Raw genomic sequence first — 6,012 nt, forward strand, 5'->3', positions numbered from 1 at the left:
GAGGTGAGTTCAAAGGGCCCACGTGGGGTTCAGGCAAGCGGTGAGAAATTGGCTAGTTTGTATCTGCAGTTCCCAGCCTTGACTCAGACCATAGGAATTTTTTTTTTTCTTTTTGATTAGCTGAACTGAGGGCGGTCCGAGGATGGCTTTAGCCTTGAACAATCTGAGGCTTTTCCTGGGACTGGGATTGGGGCTACGTGCAGCTCGAGGTTTCTCTTAATGGAGGACTTAATTTTTGGCTCTTCAGTGTGAGTGTGTGTGCGTATGTGTGTGTGTGTGTGTGTGTGTGTAGGGGTTGTGGCTTCCTACTGTGATGAAGCAATGGAACACTGCTTATTAAGTTGGCTGCATCTAGTTCGATCTTACACCACACTGTCATCTTCGGTAAAAAGATCCTGCTGTCATCAGGAGTTCCCCAACTTGGACAGGGTCCCCAGTGTCATCCACTCTTAGAGGCCATTCTGTTGCCCAAGAAGTGGCTGTGCAGATCTTTGCCCAGTGACTCTTACACAGTGAAGGGAAAGCCTATTGTCATAACAGCTTAGTCCCTACCCCCCTCACTCCCTACACACAAATGAAATTAGTGCTAAATGAAATATCGATTTACTTAAGCTGTTATTACATTTAATTAGCTTCTGGGAAATAAAAAAATATGGCTTTTTTTTTTTTTTAGCAAGTTAACTTCCTGTAATTCCTATTTTGCTTCTATAGAGTTACATGAGTGTGGCGAATGCCTCAAACCAATGTTTGCTTTTGTTTTTTTTTTTGTTTTTTTTAAGAGATTTATTTATTTATTTAATGTTTTATTTATTTCTAGGAGAGAGAGAGACAGCGTGAGCAGGGGAGGGTCAGAGAGAGAGGGAGTCACAGGCTGAAACAGGCTCCAGGCTCTGAGCTGGCAGTCAGCACAGAGCCCGACGCGGGGCTCGAACCCACGAACCGCGAGATCATGACCTAAGCGAAAGTCGGACGCTTAACCAACTAAGCCACCCAGGCGCCCCAATGTTTGCTTTTGTTAACGTGAAAGAAACAGTGAAAATGTGCTGAAGGTTGTGAAGATTCAGATAAATGGGGGAGTCATTTGCTAAAAACCCACTCTATGGACTGTTTGTGTCCCCCCAGAATTCATATGTTGAAACCCTATGCCCAGATGCCTTTGCGAGGTGATGAGGTCATGAGATGGAGCCCTCAGGAAAAGGACTTGGTGCCTTGACAGGCAGAGACGAGAGAGAGCGCGCTTCCTCTCTCTGCCCTCAGCATGTGAGCACACGGCGAGAAGACGGGGTCTGCAAACCAGGGAGCAGGCCCCCACCAGACACTGCATCTGCTCGCATCTGATCTGGGACTTCTGGCTTCCAGAATTGTGAGAAATGGATGTTTCTTGTTAAGGCGCCCTGTCTATGGTAACTTGTTATAGCTACCTGAAGGGACGACGACCCCTGCCGTTTGTAAAGCACTGTGCTGGGGGCCTCGAGTTTGGAGTGACTTCCCGCAAAGACTGGAAGACAGGTCTTGCTTTCCACAGGCTCACAACCCCGGGCTGGGGAGGTGGGTTCCTATGTAATAATTTGCATACGAATTGGCTAGTGATAAAGTCCGTTGTAAGAGTGCAAGTGCATGGGGAGAAATGGATCAGACTCTTTGCTCTGGGGCAGACTTTTGGTATGATTTTTTTTAATGTTTATTAATTTTTGAGAAAGAGAGAGACACACACACAGGATCCAAAAAAGAGAACAAGCAGGAGAGGTGCAGAGAGAGAGAGAAGAGACAGGGTCCGAAGCAGGCTGTTAGCACAGAGCCCAATGTGGGGCTCAAACCCACGAATGGAGATCATGAACTGAGCTGAAGTCAGATGCTTAAATGACTGAGCCACCAAGGTGCCCCAGTGTGAGGTTTGATCAAGACCTAGAAGTCATTAGATGGGGTGGCTACAGAGACGATTGCATAGCCCTCGGCATGAAAAACACACTGAGTGTAGATATTTTCAGGAAAGTGAAAGGAGCTAAGTTGAGGGTGACAGAAGAGAAGTGGCAGAAGAGAAGACAAGGCCGCGTGGGAAGGTCACGCAGCCAGGTGGCCAGGTGATGCTGGCAAGCCAGGACTTGGGCGAAACCAGGAACCCTAGAGCTCAAAATGTGTGGAGACCCTCCCTCTCAAGTGCCCCTCTTCATCTGCGTACCCCCGACAGGGGGCTGGGGGGGGTCTGCTAAGATACTGTCCTGTGTCTCTCTTGCCTTACTTTAGCCCCGGCCCTGATTGTACTGAACAAACATCAGAATGGACATTGGACATAAGAGCCCATGGCCTGCCAGCTTGTGACCTGTCCGAGGGTAGGGATCATATATTTTTATCTATATGGTTGTCTTTATATTCCCTCATGCCCTAGCGTTGGGCTGAGAGCCTGGCACTGAGGAGACTCTCAGTAAACGTTTATTGAATGAATATTTGTTTAATGACACAGTGAGAGCAACCAAAGCAAAGGTGGTAAGCAAGTAAATCCTGGGGCTCTAAATAATCAGCGTCCAAATAGAGATTCAGCAAGGTATAAAAGGGTATTCTTTCTTTTTTACATAAATGTGCAAGAGAAGATCAAGACCTGGAATGAATTCAGTATTTAAAACCTATTTGCCAATAGGTAGCAGCACAGAACATGTGTAAATTATCATCAAAACATGTATCACTTTTAATTGGAATCGGGGTCCAGTACCCTTCACACTGGAATAAATGCATGATTCAAAATACAAAGCCCCAAAGCAGAAAACTATTCTGCAAAATTTGTAACATTCAGAGTGTTCTCCTCCATTCGTTCCTGAAAGGAATTTTCTTAAAGAACTACACATAGTTCTCTCTTTTTTTTTTTTAAGATATAAAAGTCACTGTATTGTGAGATTTGGGATTGCTATGCTACTTAATTACACTAAGTGTTATTTCTATTCATCAGAGAAAGAAATCTTTCTTCTCACCCTCTTTTCTCTTTTTCTTTTTTTTTGAATAATGTATGTGTAGCCTAAATAAATCTCCATTTGGAGGAGTAAATTCTTGGCATAAAATTTGTAACAGTGAACTCAGCTTTACTTTTATTCTAACAGAGGTTTAAATTTCATGAACAAGTAGAGAGCTAGAGTTCTCCTTTCTCTAGGGATCAAAAACAAAGAGAAAAAGACATCTGATCTCATTATTCTACACCTACTGGGACCGTACGATGAAGGAGGCACATCGTGAGTCACAGATCCCTAGGTTTCTGAATAATGGGCAGGCTTGAGCAGTGAGTTGACACTCAGCTAGACCTAGATCAATGAAAGACAGTGAGATTCATGAGACTCTTGTTCTATGTTTAAACATATTAGCTGTCTAATAGAAATAAGTTTCAGACAAGGACTGAAAGGTGCACATGCCCTTACAGAGCAGGGGCACAGAGAGAGCCCTGCTGCCTGCCACTCCACCAGCCTTCTACCTTCCCTTCCTTTGCCCCTTTGCTATAAAACACAAACCAACAAAAACCAAAACACTGCCATTTATTTTTTAATGTATTCCTTTGGGGAATGTGCCCAGCAACTAAAAAACATTTCTTTGATTTTTCATGCTTAAAAATGCAAGGGGGGGAAAAAAGACTGAGAAGTTTGTATTCTGATTTCCTGTGTTGATTTTTTTTTTTTTTTTGAGAGAGAGAGAGAAAGAGAGGGGAAGAGAGTGTGTTGGGGGGGAGGGGCAGAGAGAGAGGAGAGGGAGAGAGAATCTTTTTTTTTTAAGTTTATTTATTTTGAGAGAGAGAGAGAGAAAATGTGTGCATGTGCATGTGTGCAGGGGAGGGGCAGAGAGAGAGAGAGGCAGAGAGAGAATCCCAAGCAGGCTCCGTGCTGTCACTGTAGAGCTGACTTAGGGCTTGATCCCATGAACTGTGACATCATGACCTGAGTCGAAATCAAGAGTCTGACACTTAACTGACTGAGCCACCCAGGCACCCTTCCTTGTTAATTTTTTCCCCAAAGTTTATTTATTTTGGGGGGGGTTAAGGGGAGGGGCAGAGGGAGAGGGAGAGATTGAATCTCAAGCCTGCTCCGGTGCTGTCAGCATGGAGCCCAAGGCGAGGCTCCCTCTCACAAACCCATGACATCTGACCTGAGCTGAAATCAAGAGACAGGTCAGATGACTGAGCCATCCAGGCGCCTCTCCCTGTTGATTTTTTAAATTGAAAGTAACAAATGCTTTTGGTAATAAAATTTAAACAATGCAGAAAAGTATACAGTTGAACTAAAAGCTTTCTTTCTAGCCCAATTACTGTCCTCCTTGAGGACTCCTGTTAATGATTCCCTGAACGTCTTTTGAGGGGAAAAAATTGGCTATATCAGCATATTTTTCATTTTAAAATTTACATACATTGAGTTATAATATATTCTCCTCTGTACCTTAGTTTTTTCACTTAATAATATACTTCGAACATCTCTTTGTATCAGGATACATAGGTTTACTCTGTTCTTTTTTTTTTTTTTTTTCCTAGGAGAAAGAGAGAGAGACAGCGTGAGCAGGGGAGGGTCAGAGAGAGAGGGAGTCACAGACTCTGAAACAGGCTCCAGGCTCTGAGCTGGCAGTCAGCACAGAGCCTGACACGGGGCTCGAACCCACGAACCGCGAGATCATGACCTAAGCGAAAGTCGGACGCTTAACCGACTAAGCCACCCAGGCGCCCCAATAGCCTCAGTTTTGACAGATAAAGTGGCAGATTCTAAGATCAAAAACTTGCCACGTCATTTTAAGCCATGGTTAAGGTTTATTTACGTTAAAAAGAATGAGAATAGAAGTACTTAAAAGCTAGCAAAAAAAAAAAAAAAAATCCCAGTGGGTAAGATTGGATGATTTGCTTGTTACCTACTTTCTGTATCTTTCTGGGGACAATCCAATGTAGAGTCTCCTGAAGGAACAGTGACCTAAAGCCCGCAGAGTTCATTCCTGGACATAGACGTGTTGATAAAACCATCTTCTCTTGTTCTTTTCTGGAGGACCTAAATAAGCAATATTTTAAAAGGCACAGGAAGCTGTGATGGAGGCTGGGATCATGGGACCAACAACAGATTGTGGAAATGTACCTGTCGTGGGCTGTATAAAAGACATCCTATTACAACAGCCTTCTCCAGTCCCTCAAGGAAGAGTCAACTGTCCCAATAACCGGCTGGATTTCTAATAACAGAAGCACAACACATATTCAAGCACTGTTGGCCATGGGTGTACTGTTCTGTCGGTAAAACTGTGCCTGAAATTGTGTCATAAAATGCCTACACATTTGTCACTTGGTGGGATTCTGCCTTAAATGTAAAACTGAAGGAAGAGGAAATTCAGCCTTAAGGCCGTTTAAGAAGAAGGAATATACTAGGCAATGTCCACGACAAAGAAATTGGAGACAAGGAAGGTGCGGGAGAAGGAAGGGATGGGAGGAGGGAAAGGCCACAGAGAATGGCCTGAAGAGATGATCTGGAGAATCCACAGAACCGCTGGCTGGTCAAGGCAGGAGAGGAAGCCAAACTCGGAGACTCCAGTCCCACCAACTAGATTTGAGACTCCTGGCAAGGCCCCCACTCACTCTGCCTGCCCCTCAGTTTCCCAACTTGTCGAGGAGCATGAGAACGACCCCCTCCTCAGAGCTAGAGGACCAAGTGACACACAGCATAAGAATGCTTTGGGCTGTTAAAAGCAGGGGCAGTGACTTATGGTCCTATCTATGGGGTTGATGAGGCCTCTCGCGTTGCTGTCTATTGTCTTCGACAATAAAGTGCGCGTAGCTTTCTCACCGGGCCCTTGCAAAATAGGAAACTAATGTGGGAATTTTCAGAGTTTGCAAACCTGCATGAAATGTATCTGTAGCAATTATCAGGGGTAGATAGCCTAAAGAGGTCTTACTATCTATTTCCGTCTTGTGATAAAACTCTAATTCACTCCGTGTTTCATCCTCAAGGACAAAAATGCAGTTTGGCCGGCCCCAGGCTCCTTTAAAGGACGGTGATGTTCCTGGGATTAGTT

Source organism: Hyaena hyaena, unplaced genomic scaffold, assembly GCF_003009895.1.
Source record: "Hyaena hyaena isolate Hyena2069 unplaced genomic scaffold, ASM300989v1 scaffold_33, whole genome shotgun sequence".
NCBI classification, from domain to species: domain Eukaryota; kingdom Metazoa; phylum Chordata; class Mammalia; order Carnivora; family Hyaenidae; genus Hyaena; species Hyaena hyaena.